The 19,471-nt window shown below is 41.3% G+C and overlaps 1 protein-coding gene across 1 annotated transcript in view; it reads right to left on the minus strand.

Annotated features, from left to right (window-relative positions):
- Positions 1–19,471, minus strand: part of LOC145391860 (glutamate receptor 1-like) — a 537,754-nt gene that overhangs the window by 372,033 nt on the left and 146,250 nt on the right. The gene's annotated exons all lie outside the window — the stretch shown is intronic.

Genomic DNA, 19,471 nt, shown 5'->3' on the forward strand with positions numbered 1-19,471 from the left:
ACCACTAGACAATTATATTTACCTAAGACCTTTGGTGGTGAAAAGGGTAATGAGAGCAACATCCGACTCCCCCAATTTAAAAAAAATAAAAGTCTCCAAAGCTGAAAAACAAAAGGTCACCAACATTCAGTTTAAAATGCCTCCACTTCCACCTTAACTCCATACTCCTCATCTGTCACCTCCTACTCCTCATTCCACATTCCCTACTCCTCCACCCTACTTCCTACTCCTACAACCCTGCGCCTCCACCCTCACTCACTACTCCTCCATCCCGACTCTCTACTCTTCCACCCTCACTCCCTAATCCTCCAACCCCACTCTATACTCCTCCACCATACTACCTAAACCTCCACCCTCACTCCCTACTCCTCCAACCCTACTCTCAACTCCTTCACCCTCACTCACTACTCCATCCTTCTCCTTACTACTCCACCCTCACTATGTACTCCATCATACTCCCTACTCTTCCATCCCTTCTCCCTATTCTTCCATCATACTTCCTACTCCCCCACCCTCACTCTCTATTCCTCCACCTCAATCCCTACTCCTTCAATCATACTCCCTACACCTAACCTACTCCCTACTACCTGAACCTCACCTCCTCACTCTCAAAGTAACTCCCCATCCCCCCGTCCCTGGCTACCCCAGCACAAAGTTGCCCTAAATAACCCCATCATTTTACACAACCAGCGTCTTGGTGGAGGGGGTGGGGCTGAGGAGAGAAGGTGAAAGAAGGTTAGAGGAGAGGAGGGGGTATTATTTTACTTTAATCCCACCCGGTCGCTGGAAAATGTGACTTATCTCTATATGTCGGGTGTATTGAGTACATCATTTTCTTCTCAGTAAACATCCGTCGCAAATAAATACTTTCCGAGATATATGTTATTTTTCTTCATTATTTGAAGGATCCAGGGAGTAAACATATTTGCTGGTGCGGGCACGTTCACTCGGTCGAAGTCGGCTGGACTCGAGTGTACTCGGCTGGTAATTTCGTATATGTGAGCTTTAAAAACAGCCAATCAGGCGTCGCAAAGGAAGAGGGACTTTTGAAACCAGCCAATCACAACAGTCGTAAGTAAAACCAGCCAATCAGCTTGAAGTATTTGTGGGTGACGCAAGTACGCCCGAGATTTGAAAGTCAGTCACAGTCATGGCCTCCGGTGCTGAAGAACGTGTTGTCGATTTCAAAGCTTGTATCGGGTGTAAGACGGACTACTGGCAGATTATCAAGGACTATCACAGTAATAACGAAACATCTATTGAACTACAAAAAAAAAACACGGGGTTTTGCCAAGTGCAGTGCAGTGTAAAGAGTGTGATTTGCCCTGCAAATATCGGGAAGACAGACGTCAGTGGTACTGTGGCCGGTGGAAAAAAAAAAAAGTAGGAAGAGTAAGGGGAAGGTGCAGTGCAAATTCACCGTTTCTGATCTCTAGGTAAGCATTCCCCTAGGATAGGTTAGGTTAGGTTAGGTTAATGTAATGGGGGGTCTGGGGGGCGAAGCCCCCAGTTAGGAAACACGGCCAGGGCTGGGGGGTCTGGGGGGCAAAGCCCCCTAGTTAGGAAACACGAACTCAAGAAGCTGAAAATTATATTTTTCCGAAGGATTTTAGTGTTTTTCGTTTGATTTGGATACCAGTTCCAGTCGGAAATCACTCGATTTTCCGTGTTTCCCCCACCCAAAACCACGCTTTCCCACAGGTCCCCCATTATTCTTTCTCAGGAGTTTCAGAATGCAACGATTTAGTGTTATTCATGTGATTCTGGTGATCATTTTCAGTGAAAATTACTCGTTTTCGTCGTATTCCCCCAATAACCTTAGTACAGTGGGGGGGGGGGAGGTTACGCAAAACGAGTGATTTGCGACAGAAATGACTATCAGATTCACATGAGAAACACTATAAAACATTGCATTCTGAAACTCTTGAGAAAATATGGCAGGGTGGGACTAAAGTAAAAATTTACCGAGGAGGGGAGAAGGGGAAAAAATGGAGGGAAAAGAGAGAACAAGAGGTGAGAAATAGAAGAGGAGAGACGGGGATAAGGAAGGAAAGAAAATCAAGGGAAGTGGACAGAGGAGAGAGAGGAAGGGAGGAGAAACTAGAGGGGGGAAGGAGAGAGTATTGGAGAGTGTGAACGGGAAGGGAGGAGAGGAGAATGAAGGATGGAGAATGGGAGAGACGAGAACAGGAAGGTTGGAGGGAGAATGGAGAGAAGGGGAGAGAAATGAAAGGAAAGAGGAGCGAAAGAAAAATATGAGGAGAGAAGAAGAAAGGAGAAAATAGCTGAGGGAAAGCGAGAGGAGTGGAGAGATGCGGAGAAGAATGGAGAGAACTGAAGAGGAGATGACTGAGAGGAGGCGGAAAAGAGGGGAAGAGAGAGGCGTGGAGAGAGAAGACGTGTGGAGGAAAGGAGCAAGGCAGCGGAAGAGAGAGAAGTATAGGAAGAGGTGAGACAAGGAGTGGAAGAAAGTGGGGGGGGGGGCAGAGGAAGAGGAGGGGAGGGATAGGGAGAAAAGGGGACATTCAGAAGGAGAGGAAGAAAAGCGATGAGGGAAAAAAGAGTGGAGCTACGAAAGTGAAGAGGAGATGGGTGGAGGAAGGAGAGAAAGATAACTGAAGGATGAATACTGAAAGAAAAAAAAAAACAGGTAGAAGTAGAAACAGGTGGAAGTAAAGAGAATAATAATAATAATAATAATAATAATGTTTATTTCCACCAACAGTGGCTATTCTTGTTACATAATATATACACAAAGTAGTTACAATATATGACTGAAGAATAACAGCCTAATTTTTTCTAAGACTGCAACCATATTTGGGTACATGTCATATTTGTACAATGTGTTGTTACATGTTTAATTGTACCATTATTTACATTGCAGTTTTAGACGGGGAATCTTCATATATTTATTACAGAAGTAATGAAGAACTCTAGTAGAATGTACATATGGGTTACTTCATAGGTTCTTCCTTATCATTATACACAGTTGGTGCCTAAAGGTTAAGTTCGTTTATTGCACATTAAATAGATTTACAGATAAGATGACTGTTAATGTTACTGTCAGAGATAGGTGAGTTGCTTATGATAATAATAATAGTAGTAGCAGTAGTAGTAGGAATAGTAGTAGTAATAGTAGTAGCAGTAGTAGTAGTAACAGTAGCAGTACTAGTAGTACTGGTAGTAGTAATAGTAGTAGTAGTAGTAGTGGTGGTAGTAGTAGTAATTGTAGTAGTAGTAATTGTAGTAGTAGTAGTAGTAGCAGAAGTAGTAGTAGTAATATTAATAATAATTAATAACAATAATAATAACAATAAGTGAAAATAGTGACGACAGTCATAATAATAACAATAATAACTATAATAATAATAATAATAATAACAATAATAATAATAACAATAATAATAATAATAATAATAATAATAGTAGTAGTAGTAGTAATAGTAGTAGTAGTTGTAATAGTGAATAATAGATATAATAATATTGATAGTAACAGTAAGAGTAGTTGACAGAGGTACTAGTAAGGATTGGTAAAGGTTAGTACTAGTGTGCTGAGGGGTTAAGGGCACTGTAGTAGTGTGGGGGTGGGGGAGTGTTTACTGAGGGATGGCTACGGGGGTGGTGTGGGGTAGGGGGTGGGAGGCGAGGTTTAGCGCAGGAGAGAGAGAGAGAGAGAGAGAGTAGTTAGTTTGTACATACACATACAGTAGTTGTTTTATGTTGGTTTTCAGTATTTTTCAAGGAGTGCATTTTTTAGTCTCAGCTTAAAGGTTTTTAAGTTACTGGTCTCCTTGACATACGGGGGAAGTTCATTCCACAGTTTAGGTCCCTGTACTAACAGGGATCTTGCACCAACATCTGTGTTAACCTTGGGAACGTAGAGAGTACTGCGTTGCCTTGTGGTACTGCAGGTGACATCAGTTACAGTGGAAAGATTTAAGAGGTAGTCAGGGTATAGATTATTTAGGTATTTGAAGATGGCAACCCCTGTGTCATGAATTATTTTACCTTTTATGGTTAACCATTCTAGATCTTTTATGATAGGGGTTACATGGTCGTATTTTTTTGCTCTTCCATCTACAATTTTAGCTGCAAAATTCTGGAGTTTTTGAGCATTTGTTACAAGAGTAGTGTTTGTTGTTCCCCATATTGTATTACAGTAATTTAGAATGCTTAGCAGTAGCGATTGTACAATGAAGAGAGAAAGAGTAAGATCGAGATGAAGGTATATATATATATATATATATATATATATATATATATATATATATATATATATAGCCAGACGCCTTAAACCCGTACGGGGTGGCCACAAACAAATCGCCTCCACGTCGCTCCCTCCCCCGCCATTTCACTGCCCTGCTCCCAACTCACACCCCCCTCTCGCATATACCTCTCCACCCCATCCCTCCATCTCATCCTCGATCTCCCCTTCCCTCTCCCCCCCTCCACCTCACTCACATACACTCTCCTCGTCAGTCTCTCACCCTCCATCCTCTCCACATGGCCAAACCACCTCAGAGTGTTCCTCCTAACGCTGCCTATCACATCCACATCCACACCACACCGCTTCTTTATATCCTCATTTGTCAGCCTGTCTCTCCGTGTGACTCCACAGGCTCCTCTTAAATAACTCATTTCCACTGCTCTCACTCTTTACTTGTGTCCAACAACGTCCAAGTTTCACTTCCATATGTCAGAGTTGGTATCACAATACTGTCATGTAGTAACTTTTTCACTTCCATGCTATCACTGCTTTCAAGGAACCAGCAACCTTTCTTCCTTGTTGCACCCTTTCAAGCACTTCACCCTCCAAATTTCCATCCTTACTCATCACACTCCCCAAGTACTTAAACGTACTCACATTTTCCATTTCCTCACCATCCAACCTCATTGTACATTCACTGACTTCACCTCTCTCAAAGACCATCACTTTACTCTACCCTACATTCACCTTTAGATTCCGTTTCTTACAGACTCACCCAAACTCATCCACCAGGCCTTGCAGCTCCCCTTCGTCTTCACTTTACAACACAGTATCATCTGCAAACAACAGTACAAGGAGTTTCCAAACACTACCCTCTCTCACTAGGGCCACTCCAACATCCACTGCCCTACCTTGTACCTCTTTTATTACCCCATCCATGTACAGATTGAACAACCATGGAGACATGACATACTCCTGTTTCAATCTAACCTTCAAAGAGAAAAATTCACTCAGTTCACCATCCACACGCACTGCAGCCTTAGCACCATCATACATACTCTTCACAGCATTCACCAACTTCTCATCTACTCCATATATTCTTAATACTGCCCACAATCCTTGTCCATCGACCCTGTCATATTCTTTCTCCAAATCCATGAAGGCCGTAAACAACTTCTTTCCCTTCTCTAGAAACTTTTCCACTAAACATCTAAGAATGAATTTCTGATCTACACAACCTCTTCCCTTCCTAAAGCCTCCCTGTCCTTCTCCAACTAATTCCTCTGTTATTTCCCTAACTCTGTCAATAAGTATCCTACCATACACTTTTCCTATTACACTAAGAAGACAAATGCCCCTATGATTACCACACACTTCTTTTTCCCCTTTTCCTTTGTACAAGGGAATAATTATACTGTATATATATATATATATATATATATAGATAGATAGATAGATAGATAGATAGATAGAGAGAGAGAGAGAGAGAGAGAGAGAGAGAGACACATATATATATATATATATATATATATATATATATATATGTTTCCAAAATCTGTCATTCGTTCCTCCTCTTATTCTGGGCGACTTGGCATATTTTCTCCCGATTCCCTTTAATGATCGCAACTAGATCCGGCGAAATTGTTAGTTGAGTGCCGTAAAATCTCTCTCTCTCTCTACACACACACACACACACACACACACACACACACACACACACACACACACCGCTCGCTGGTGCAGTGGTAACGCTCTCGCTTGCCAACTGGTGGACGGAAGTTCGCGCCTCGCTCAGGCTGCGAAAAGTTTCACTGATAAAATGGGTGGTTACTGTCCCCTTTAAGCAAGGGGATGGGTGTGTGTGTGTGAAGGTCACAGCCTTGCCCTTAGATCGGACTATATGAGCTCTCAGCTCCCTTCCGGGAGGGTAAAAAGCTGACGATCACGACCATCAAGTGATAATGACCAACCCGGTGAATTACATACACACACACACACTCTTTCTTCAAGCTGTCCTTCTACTACGGAAGACGACGGCTACTATACACAGTATGTTGGTGGGTTTCTCAGTTCTCAGTCTTTGGTGCCAACATGTGTGACTGTGCAAACCAATTCTGGATTCAAATACTTTGCCACTCAGTTGGGAGGTCAAGTCCGGGTTTGCTGGAAGAACTGTTTTGGTTGTGCCTAGGTTGTCTACGCTCTTCTCTGGCCAGGTTTCGAGCTTCTTCAAGATAAAGGGTTCCTTCGCTGCAGAGAGCTCACCATTGTTTTCTGTCAGAGGCACTGGTTTCAAGATCTTTTGGATTAATGTTGTATTTCTTCAGAGTTGTCCTTATATGTTCTATATATCTCTTCTACTGTCCCCCTGGGTTGCTGTGTAGTACTGGGAGTTGCCTATATAGTACCTGGCGGGGAAGGCAGTACTTAGGCTGCGGAACTCGTGTCCGACCAATCTGAGCTGTTCTCTCAGCCAGCATGAACTCTACGCTGGATGACACTGTCCGGTGAAGAATTTGTGGAAAAGGGACTTTATCCTCCTATCTGAGTCCTAGGATGCACTGTAAGCATCGGATGTGAAAAGACAATCTGTTTGATGTGTCTGATGTAAGTAGTCCGGGATTCGGCACCATATAAGAGGGTGGAAAGACATACAGCTGTATAAAATAATTTCGTCTTGATTCTGAAGTTGATGTTTTCAAAGACTCTGGATCTGAGACGCCCAAAGGAGGCTGAGGCGTTGTTGATTCGTGCAAGGACTTCTGCATCGATGTTATGTTTAGCAGTAGGCACACTTCCAAGGTAGGTAAAACTCTCTTCCTGTTTTACATTTTCGCCATTTATCTGGAATGCATGAGGATCGGCTGTGTTGTTTCTCTGAGATATTATTTTTTGTTTTACTGACATTTATTCGGAGCCCCACTGCATGATAAATGTTGGAAACGATGGTGAGAGACTGTTGTAGGGCTTCTGCGGTATGGGCAAGGACAGCACAGCCATCTGCATACTGCAGTTCTCGGAAATGAGCTATTTCAGACTTTGATTGTGCTTGAAGGTGCCTGAGATTAAAATAAGTTACCGTCTAGAGGGAAATGGACTTTTATTCCATCTTAGGGGTTCATTTGTTGGTGACTTAAAAGGGTGACTGCAGTGAGAAAGATGTTGAAAATGACAAAAGCCAGGACATCCTTGCTTTACGTCCACATATACATTGAAGGGTTCGAATGTGCTCCCATCTATGGGCACACAAGCATTCATGTTGTCATGCAGGCTGTTTAGGATAGTAAGAAATTTGTTCGGAGCTCCAAATTTTGAAAATACACTCTATAAACGTTCTCTGTTGACAGTGTCAAATGCTATTGCAAGATCAATTAATGCAATATACAAGTCACGATTCTGCTCGTGGCATTTCTCTTGTATCTGTCGGGCAACAAAGATTATATCACAGGTACTTCGTTCTTTCCAAAATCCACATTGTGTTTCAGGGAGTGTTGACTCAGTCAGATGTGTTGTCAGTCTGGATAACATTATTTTTACTAGTACTTCTTTAACATTCACAAGGAGGGAGATGCCTCTGCTGTTGTCACAGTTAGAGCAGTCCTCTTTCTTTCTGTAGATGGTTACAATATCAGAAGTAAGCGATTCAGATGGAATTTGTTCTTGGTTCATATAGTCAGTGTGAGATTATGGAGGTGGTGGTGAAGTAACTGGCCACCCTCTTTGATCAGTTCACATGGTATGCCATCAGGGCCAGGGCTTTAGTTATTTTTTAGGGATCGGATGGCCTAAACAGTTTCTGCAAGTGTAGGTGGGACATCAAGATCTGCTGCTTGAGAGGTATTTGGGATGTTATCAAGGATATTATGCTCCACCGGGTATAATCGATTCAGTAAAGTGCTGAAGTGTGGCGCCCATCTTTCTAGGACTGCTTGCTTGTCTTTCAGGAGTTCTCCTTTGGCTGATCGAACAGGGTTTCCGTTGTATTTCGTTGGCCCAAACATGGTTTTAATGGACTTGTAGGACTCATGATGGTCGTTAATATCAGCTAGTCTTTGCAGCTCTTTTGCTTACTCAGTCCACCATTTGTTTTTCATGTCAAGCAGTTTTCTCTGGGTTGCACTTCTGAGATCCTGGAATTCAGTTTTTAGGGTGAAGAAGCTGGGATGAGCCAACCAGTTGTTATGTGCTGTATTCTTCATTGCAAGAAGGTCGTGTATGCCCTCAACATTTTCCTCGAACCAGTCTTTATGGCGGCGACTGGAGGAGACAGAAACACAGTGGAAGCGTGTAAAATGAGTCTAATCTTAAATCTCTCTCGTCTTGGCAGAGGAATGCAATTAGAATGACAAGCCGCTTCTTACCTCGTTCCTGTAACACAAGCTGCAGAGAGAGAGAGAGAGAGAGAGAGAGAGACAGACAGACAGACAGACAGACAGACAGACTGACAGACAGACAGACGGGAAGAGGAAGCAAATTAACAAATGTGGCTTGGGTGAAAATATCATGTGTGTGTGTGTGTGTGTGTGTGTGTGTGTGTGTGTGTGTGTGTGTGTGTGTGTGTGTGTGTGTGTGTGTGTGTGTGTGTGTGTGTGTGTGTGTGTGTGTGTTTCTAATTTAACACAATTAAAACTCTTCACACATATTCCTCGTCTTGTAGCAGCTGTATATCTTAGTTGAAATGATTGGCACCATTTAGTTATTTTAATAGGAGATAAAATACGAAAAACGTTATGCCATTATATCTGCATAATGAGACTTAATATTATAGAAAGCATGGGGTGGAAAAAATCATAACCAACACTAAATAACCCCACTTAGCCGCTAAAGTGCCTCAGTAAAGGTGATTATTGTATATAATGTTTACGTTTACTAGGGTTCATATTTTGAGGTGAAAATCATTACCAAGAAACTGACTCGTCTGGGTGAAAACACACACACACACACACACACACACACACACACACACACACACACACACACACACACACACACACACACCACACCACAGTGCACCTCGATGCTCACAAATCACCAAGAATTATTGCACGTTCACACACACACACACACACACACACACACACACACACACACACACACACCACAAACACCACAGTGCACCTCGATGCTCACAAATCACCAAGAATTATTGCACACACACACACACACACACACACACACACACACACACACACACACACACACACACACACTCATACTGTGTACTCTATACATGTAGAAGTGTAACCTATATAATAAGACCGGTGGTAGGTCACACCCTCTGCTCCAGATGCAACAGTTAACATTATAATGCAGTGGTGACTCAAACTGCTTCCACAAAGAACCCTATCCTCTCAGGAAGACAAATTGTGTTGGGACGGTTGAAAAATCTTTCTTACTAACCCTATCCTGGCACCTTCCTCCTTCTGACCCTCTACGGATCGCCGGTACCAGAGCAGAGCCTGAGTATGCAGTGTCCCAAAAATAACCAAAGTGAAAAATTACAAAAATTTCACATTCACCTTTATTCTAGAAGCACATAAAGCGAAATCAGAAGACAATGAAAAATCTGTGCACAGAACTATCTTTAAGTGACAACACGATTTTTATCAATATATATTTAATATTATTGGGTTTTACAGCATTTGATTTTACATAATACATTCGATTCACCAACCCACACCAACCCAGGACATCAGACCCGCTTACCTAGCACTTCTTTTTTCGTTTCATCACATCTGCATGTATACCTCCATATCACACCTACACCCATATCACATCACATTTACACCTAAAGTATATCACCACATCACACCTACACTCATATCATCACATCACACCTACGCCCATGTCTCCACATCACATAATGTGCAAAAACATTTACTTATGGATTAGAGATCAAGATAAGATTTCAAGATACATCCCTTCAAGATGTTTGGATATATTGCTGAAGAACTACAAAACTCGTGAAACAGTAAATACAGTGAGGGGGAGGAAAATAAATCTTCATGTGAATGGCTGGAAAGCAGTTGAGACCCAGTGAAGGAGGTCGTAAATCTCGGAAAATACCTTACAGTCAAGTGCGCTTGAACGATCACTCTTGGTTAGTTAGTATAATTATATGCTAGAATGAAGCACCCTGATTTGACATTAATGTGGGCACGTGTACATCAAAATCATGTGAATACACGTGTACATGAAAGGAATTACTCCACTGTGCACAAAAATGAACCGACGAGTAATTATAAGAAACTACATGTATTTTCGAAGTGAAACTCTGATGATAATAAACTTTCCAGATCACGAATTTTAACAAGACCACACAGCTGATCTGGGTGTGGAGAAAATTAATTTATTTGATCTATTTCTCCTCCCGAGGAAACAAAGAGCTTTAGGCTGTATTCTAGCTGGCATGGGAGGCTCCGTAACACATCTTTCAAAGCAATTTACTCCGCATATTGCACACTAACAATGTCTTGTTGGCTATTTACATCGTTTTAATATCGAAACAGTTTCCATCCATAACATACTAAAGGATGCTAAGGCGTAGTATGAAAAATAAATCGATAAGGAAGAGGTGTTACGAAATTTTCCAAAGCCACTTAAAGTACGAGAATCTATCCGAAAACAAAAATATGCAGTGAAAAATGTGTGTGTGTGTGTGTGTGTGTGTGTGTGTGTGTGTGTGTGTGTGTGTGTGTGTGTGTGTGTGCGTGTTTATGTGTGTGTGTGTGTTTCTAATTTAGCACAATTAATACATTTCACACATATTCCTCGTCTTGTAGCAGCTGTATACCTTAGTTGGAATGATTACCACCGTTTAGTTATTTTAACAGGAGATAAATACGAAAAACTTTATGCCATTATATCTGCAGGAATGAGACTTAATGTTATAGGAGGCAAGAGGTGGAAAAAATCATAACCAACACTAAATAACCCCACTTAGCCGCTAAAGTGCCTCAGTAATGGTGATTATTGTTTATAATGATGACGTTTGCTAGGGTTCATATTTTGAGGTGAAAATCATTACCAAGAAACTGATTCGTCTGGGTGAAGAAACACACACATGCACACACACCACGCATTATCAAGAAACTAATTCGTCTGGGTGAAAAAACACACAAATGCACACATTATACCTCCTAGCCCAAAAATCACCAAAGGAATATTCCAGTCTCACACACACACACACACACATACACGCAGTATATTGTTCACTGTATACATATATCTGTGTAGCCTATATAATAAGAATAAAGATAGAGCATACCCTCTGCTCCAGGTGCAACAGGTAACATTATATTGCAGAGGTGACTCAAACTACTCCCGTAAAGGACCCTGTCCTCCCAGGAAGACAGTGGTGTTGAGACGGTGGAAATGTCTCCCTTACTGACCTTATCCTGGCACCTTCCTCCTTCTGACCTTCTATGGATCGCCAGTACCAGTGCAGAGCCTGGGTATGCAGCGAGACCCAAAAACAACCAGCGTGAAAAATTGCAAAAACTTCAAATTCGCCATTACCTTTGAAGAAATTAAAGAGAAATTAGAAAGTACTGTGAAATCCGTGTACACAACTGTCTTTACGTGAATGCACGAATTTTAAATTTATATCTTTAATACTGTTTGGTTTTACTGCTTTTGATTTTTTTAAATACTGTACACTCGATCCACCAAATCCACGCCAACCCAGGATATCAGAGTCCCCTACCTCGCATTTCTTTTCTCTTCTCATGACATCTGCATCAGTACAACCGTATCACACTTACACCCTCATCACCACATCACATATACTGTACACCTACAGTATAGCACCACATCACATCTACACTCATATCACCACATCACACCTGTACTCACATCACATCACATCTACACTCACATCACCATATCAAACCTACACTCATATCACCGCATCACACCTACACTCGTATCACCACACCACACCTAGACTCATAACACCACATTACACGTAGCCCTACACTCATATCACATCACACCTACACTCATATCACCACACCACACCTACACTCATATCACCACATCACACCTACACTCATAGCACCACATCACACGTAGGCCTACACTCATATCACCACATCACACCTACGCCCATGCCACCATACCACATAATATGCAAGAACATTTACTAATGGAGAAGAGATCAAAATAACCTTTCAAGGTACATCCTGTCCAGATGCTTGGATATACTGTATTGGGTGAAGAACTACAAAACTTGTGCAATAGTAAGTATGGTGAGGGAGAGTAAAAATAAAAACTTAAAGTGAATGGTAAGAAGTTGAGGCCCAGTGAAGAAACAGTCATAAAACGCGAAAAATACTAAATCAAACGTGTTTGAAGGATCACTTTTGGCTAGTTAGTAAAATTATATGCTAGAATGACGCACCTTGATTTGACATTAGTGTGGGCTGAGTCATGTGAAGACGCGTGTACATCAAAGGAATTACTACACTGTGCACAAAAATTAACTGACGAATGATTTCCAAGAATACCATGTATTTTCAACAAGAAGTTCTAATCATAACAAACTTTCCAGATCACGAAAAACATTTTAACAAGACCACAGAGCTGATCTGGGTGTGGACCAAACTAACATATTTTGCTCTCTTTCTCCACCCCAGGTAACAGAGTGCTTTGGGCTGTACTCTAGCTGGCATGGAAGGCTCCGTAACACCTCTTCCTAAGCGATGTACTCTGCATATTGCATAGTAACATCGTCTTTTTTGGTAATTATATCATTTTCATATCGACACTGTTTGCAGCAGTAACATACAAGAGGATACTGAGGTGAAATATACAAAAAAATCTATAAGGAGGAGATGTTACGAAAAATCCAAATTCTCTTAGACTACGACAGTTTATCTAAAGAGACTAAACTATGTAAAGTCGAAAATATGTGTGTTTGGGAGAAGGGGACAGGGGAATCTGGAGAGAAATATTGGGAAAGTGACTACAAGTTCGGAGGATAGGTACCATGGGTGCTAAAATGAGAGAGAGAGAGAGAGAGAGAGAGAGAGAGAGACGGGTAGAGGAGGTAAATTAAGCAATGCTATTTGTGTGTAAATACCGTGTGTGTGTGTGTGTGTGTGTGTGTGTGTGTGTGTGTGTGTGTGTGTGTGTGTGTGTGTGTGTTTCTAATTTAGCACAATCAATATACTTCATACATATTCCTCGTCTTGTAGCAGCTGTATTTCTTAAATGGAATTATTACCACCGTCTAGTTAGTTTAATAGGAGATAAATATGAAAAGACTATTGCCATTATATCTGCAGCAACGAGACTTAATAGTATAGAACACAAGAGGTGGAAATGATCAAAACCCGGCCTAAATAACGCCACTTAGCCGACAGATTGCCTCAGTGAAGGTGATTATTGTATATAATGGTTACCATTATCAGGGTTCATATTTTAATGTCAAAATTATTAACAAGAAACTAATTCATCTGAGTGAAACACACACACACACACACACACACACACACACACACACACACACACACACACACACACACACACACATTACACCTCTTTGCTAACAAATCACCAAGAAATGTTGCAGGTTCACGCACATACTCACACACAGCACCAGAACTATCCCTTTTTACGTACTGTCCTACCCGCATACCAGTTCTACACTCCATTTACACATAACCTACTACACTTACAACCCAATGCACATCTCACCTACTGCGACCAGTTCATCTACCACACATGCACCTACTACAACCAGCCCTCCTACCACAACCAACCCACCTACCACACCTACACCTACCACAGCCAACCAACCTACCACACCTACCTCTACCACAACCATCCCACCTACTACAACCAATCCACCTACCACACCTACATCAACCACAACCAGCCCACCTACCACAACCAACCCGCATACGACACCAACACCTACCACAGCCATCCCACCTGCTACTCCCACACCTACCACACTTATACCCAACCTACAGACATAACACTACACCTACACCCCATCCACATTTACAGCCCAACCCAACACCCTGCCTACGTACCACTGGCCATATGATTAAACCTGAGGCAGTGAAGGGATATAAGCAAGTCCCATCTTTATGACAGCCAGTTTCAAAAAGCGTGAGAGCATAGAAAATGGCCTGACCGCATTCCACATAACGTAATGTAACAACGAGGGAGAAACGTTAAACTCCCTCTATTTTCCATCCTGTGCTCAATAAAATGTTGCATAAAACTAGACCCTTGCCTTCCCCTTTACTGTTTTAACGCTTAACCCCTTCAAGTGATGTCAGAGAGACTCCTTCACGTGGTGGCACTGACATAACCAGGCGGTAAAGCTGCTCGGTTATGCAAATGTCCTTTAGTCCCCTCTCTATCCCCGGAAAGGAGGATGATGGACCACAGAAGGGCAACCTCGTCCTGCAGTCCACTGGGTTTACGCTTAGATGAGCCTGGAGCCGCAACTACTATTACTACTAACTCCCCTTCAGTCCGATGACGTATTTTAAATCTTATTCTCACTCTCCCTTTGCAGTAGCTTAGCCAGCTCTCGATTGATGAAAGTGCCAAAGTAAGATGAAGCCATATTTTGTGGGGGAAGGGGGGGGGGACAATGCTACGGATGATCCACACATAAAAATAATATGAAATTTCACTTGGTTGGGGGGTGGCCAGCAGGGGACCAGTGATCTGACTGAAGGAGCAGGTCCCCCCCTCCCAGGTCAGTCCATAACTATGCCACTGATCCCCTGGGTGTTTTGTTAAGTTTGGAATTGACCATATGTAGTGGCAGGGTTAGAAACAATCTCCATTAACTTTTTCCCAACTTGATTCCTCTCCTTAGCCTCCATTAAATCATCTTAAGCTAGTGAGAGAGAAAGAACAAATAGTCACCGAAATGAAGAGATGAACACAACCCTACGTTTCATCAGGCACACCAATCTACACTTTCCCAGTACACATCTTATAATTTTCTCACTTAAACTCTCCTTGACATGTATAGGATGAGAGTAAATTAGTCAGTGTTCAGTGTTATTTATTTATTTATTTTTGTATAATCAACAATCTAAACATTTTTTAAAATGCAAGTTGAAAGTAGGAGCCTGAGAGTGTTAACCCCTAAAGTCCCATGATATTATATTCTTGCCATTTTCAGACAAGTGCAGTCAACTCCCGAAATAAACGGATCTTGACTTTGGTTCTTTGTTGTCTTGTTTTTATTTTTTCCTGGAGGGAACAATCTTGCGGGATTCTAGCCTTTGGTTCCTTCTTTTTTATATTAAAAAAATAAAGGAGCTTCATCGTGCTGAAGAGGTTAATGAAATCTATATCTAATCCTTCAACTTCAAAAACTTTCCCATCAGCTGAATAACATCGTCTGGAGATGGCAAGAATTTAATGCAACAGACGTCATCGAATACGATAACATATAAGGGTCTAAGATACGCTGTTTTATGGCTCTATTCTTTCTATTTATCTATCTATCTATCTATAGCCAGACTCCTTAATCCCGTAAGGGGTGGCCACAAACAAATCGCCTCCATGTCGCCCTGTCCCCTGCCATTTCGCTGTCCTCCCCCAACTTACATTCCCCTCTTCCATAATCCTCTCTACTTTGATTACTACATCTAATCCTCCGTCTACTCCTCCCTTACCCCTCCCCCCTGCACCTAGCCCACATAGTCTCTTAGTTTGTCCCTCACTCTCCATCCCTTCCTCATGGCCAATCCACCTCAGCGTGTTTCTCTTAACGTTTTCTATCACATACATATCCACATCGCAACGCTGCTGCTTTATTTAATCCGTTCGCTACGACAGGATCTTCTTGTGCTGAGTAAAACTGTGTATGGTTTGTAAGAGTAAAGTAGAAAATTAACTACAGTGGTGAACGGATTAAACGCAGCTGTTTTGAACCCATTCATCACATTAGGGCTATCCTGATTGATTGATTGATTGATTGATTGATTTACTTATTTACTTTTATATACCGTATTGTCTCTACCAGTTGGCAAAATATTATTCAGCTTAGGTGAGCACTCAGTTAACAGAGATGTTAATGAAAGCTATATCTGACCTCTCCAGTTCGAAAAGTCTCTCCTGAGCTAAAGGCAAAAATCGTCTGGAGGCAACAAGAATAAAATAAAAAAGACGTCACCATAAATAAGATGGCTCTGAAGCTGTAAGATATAACACAGAGAGAACAGCTTCGTAATGAAGGGTTTACGAAGAATATCTACAATTTTGCCTATAGTCCACTCACTTTAACCTGGCTCAGATTTTCGTCCGCTTGCAGCTTATTTCAAGTGGCGCGCTGACTGAAAAAACACAATACTAGGGCCCTACACCCTTTCCACAACACTTCTTCCTGAATAGCACCATACTCTAGCGTCAATCTCTTGTTACTACATAGCATTCAGGAAGGAGAGTTGACCATTTTAAGCCAAGTTAAAGTGAAAAGAATAGTGTATAGCAGTGGAGATAATCAATAGTAAATACAGCTAGCGTTTAGAGTGTGTTGTACATATAAATCTAGAAAGAGAATAATCAAACTAATACTGAGCCAAATCAATCATTCATCCGTTTACATTACGTGCAATCAGGCATTCAAAGAAAACGGGCTACATAATGTCCCCTTACATGAATGCATCAATACTTGAAAGAACATTTGGTTTCGGCATTTTTTTTATAACTAGTAACAATGGATAACGAAATGAAGCAATATAAACAAACTTATCTTGCTTCAAAGTGTCTGATAGCACATGTTCACCTAATACATTAAATAATTTAGATTTACGTGTAAAATACACGATTCCTTCATAAGTTTTTTCACATAATGTACCGTATAACGTATAGGCCTACCATTCTGTTACCCATTCCCTAACTGAGTATCCCCTATTTCACACACACACACACACACACAGTGAACAGCATATGGGTCGGACGTGTATCACTGACCTCCGCTTTGGGGATACCTAAATTGTATTTATTTATGGGTCAAGCTCGTATCAGGCTAATTAGGTGATGATCCAACTTAGTAAAACACGAAATAGCAAAGAAAGTGTTGCCTAAAGTAAGCAAACATCTACAGTATATCTGTGTCAAAGAATGTGATGAATGTCCTTACGTCAGCTGGACAACACCAAGGTTAGCACGCGACAGAGTGATGCAAAAACTGTAAATAGAGATCTTTTCTTTAAGATGGTCTCATATTCTGGAGAGATCCCTTTAGCAGGTGTTAAGAAAAGAAACAAAGGTAAAAAACAGGATGATGACTTCTACCCAGAACTGGTTGAAAAGGAAACTTTCGATAAGTTGGTTGAAAAAGTAAATAGACTAAATAGATCTTTTCAAAACGAAATTGAAGAAATCATAAATGAGCTAAGCAGACAGAAGGAAAACAATGAGGAATTAATATAGGAAAAAAACAGAAACGCCACAATAATATATGAACTATCAGCTGAGATAAATTCACTGAGAACAAAGGCTAGTGATATGGGATGTACAGTTGTTAACCATGAGAGAATTATGGATGATTTCAGAAATGATACGGAGAAAATCAGGCAAGCAAGCAGTCTGACAGACCAAAGTAGTAACACAGAAGAGAAAATAACATAGGTAAATGAAATGGTGAGAAATTACAAAGATGAGGTACAAACTACGTATGCTGAAATGGTGAAAGTAAAGAATGATTTAGACACAAAGATAGACGGAAAACGCGTAAGAGAGGAAGTGAAACAAATTATAAACAATAACCCAAAACTAGTCAGGGAAGCTGTAGTGATTAACAAATCTATAGTAATCAGTGGCATAGGTGAAGAAGAAATAAAAAAAAAACAGAATCTCAAGGGACAAAAAGGACATGGAAAATATAATGAAAATACTGCAGCAAGTATCAGTGGATATCTGTGAAAAAAATAGTATGTATATATATATATATATATATATATATATATATATATATATATATACACACACACACACACACACACACACACACACACACACTGTACAGCGTTTCAAAATCGGTCATTCTTTCCTCCTCTTATTCTGGGCGACTTAGCATATTTGTTCTTTTAATGATTGCAACTAGATCCGGTGAAATTGCGAGAGTACAATAAAATCTCTCTCTCTCTCTCTCTCTCTCTCTCTCTCTCTCTCTCTCTCCCCACATAGACACACACACTTCTTCAAACTGTCCTTCTACTACAGAAGACGACGGTTACTATACTCAGTATGTTGGTGTGTTTGTCAGTCTTTGGTGTAACGTGTGTGACTGTGCGGACCAATTCTGGATCCGCATACTTTGCCACACAGTTGGCGTGTCAAGTCCGGGATTGCTGGGAGAACTCTGTTTTGGTTGTGTCTAGGTTGTCTAAGCTCTTCTCTGGTTACAAGCTTCTTCAAGATGAATGGTTCCTTCGCTGCAGAGAGCTCACCATTGTTTTCAGTCAGAGGCAATAGGTTCATGATCTTTTAGTGTGTCCTTATATGATCTTTATATCCCTTGTACTGTCCCCCTTGGGTTGCAATGTGCTGTAGGGAGTTTGTCATAGAGAACCTGGTGGGGAAGGCGGTGCTCAGTCATGCGGAACTCGTGTCCGACATATCTCAGGATGCACTGTAAGCACTATATGTGAAAAGACAATAATGTTTGATGTGTATTTGATATGCAGCTGTATGCCTCACCACCCGTATGAGATGGTGGAGAGGCATACAGCTGTATAAACTGATACCATCGTCTTGCTCTCAAGTTGGTGTTTTCAAAGACTCTGGATCTGAGACGCCCAAAGGAGGCTGAGGCGTGGTTGATTCGTGCAAGGACTTCTGCATCGATGTTATGTTTAGCAGTGGGCACACTTCCAAGGTAGGTAAAATTCTTTACCTATTTTACATTTTGGCCATTTATCTGGAATGCAAGAGGCTCTGCTGTGTTGTTTCTCTGAGGTATTATTTTTTGCTTTACTGACAGTTATTCGGAGTCCCACTGCATGATAAATGTTGGAAACGATGATGAGAGACTGTTGTAGGGCTTCTGGGGTATGGGCAAGGACAGCACAGTCATAGTTATAGCAATTACAATAATAATAATAATAATAATAATAATTGACAGGAGGAGGAGGAAACAATGAAGGAAAGACAGAAGAGGAAGGAGGAAAAGAAGGAAGGAAGAGAGGAAAGGGCAGTCACCCGAGAGCAGCACTGCATCGAGTGAGTGGATTGTGAGCGCCCCCACCTACCGCAATAATAATAGTAGTAGTAGTAGTG

Source organism: Coenobita brevimanus, chromosome 1, assembly GCF_032717465.1.
Source record: "Coenobita brevimanus isolate Jiangsu-jjx chromosome 1, ASM3271746v2, whole genome shotgun sequence".
Classification (NCBI taxonomy): Eukaryota; Metazoa; Arthropoda; class Malacostraca; order Decapoda; family Coenobitidae; genus Coenobita; species Coenobita brevimanus.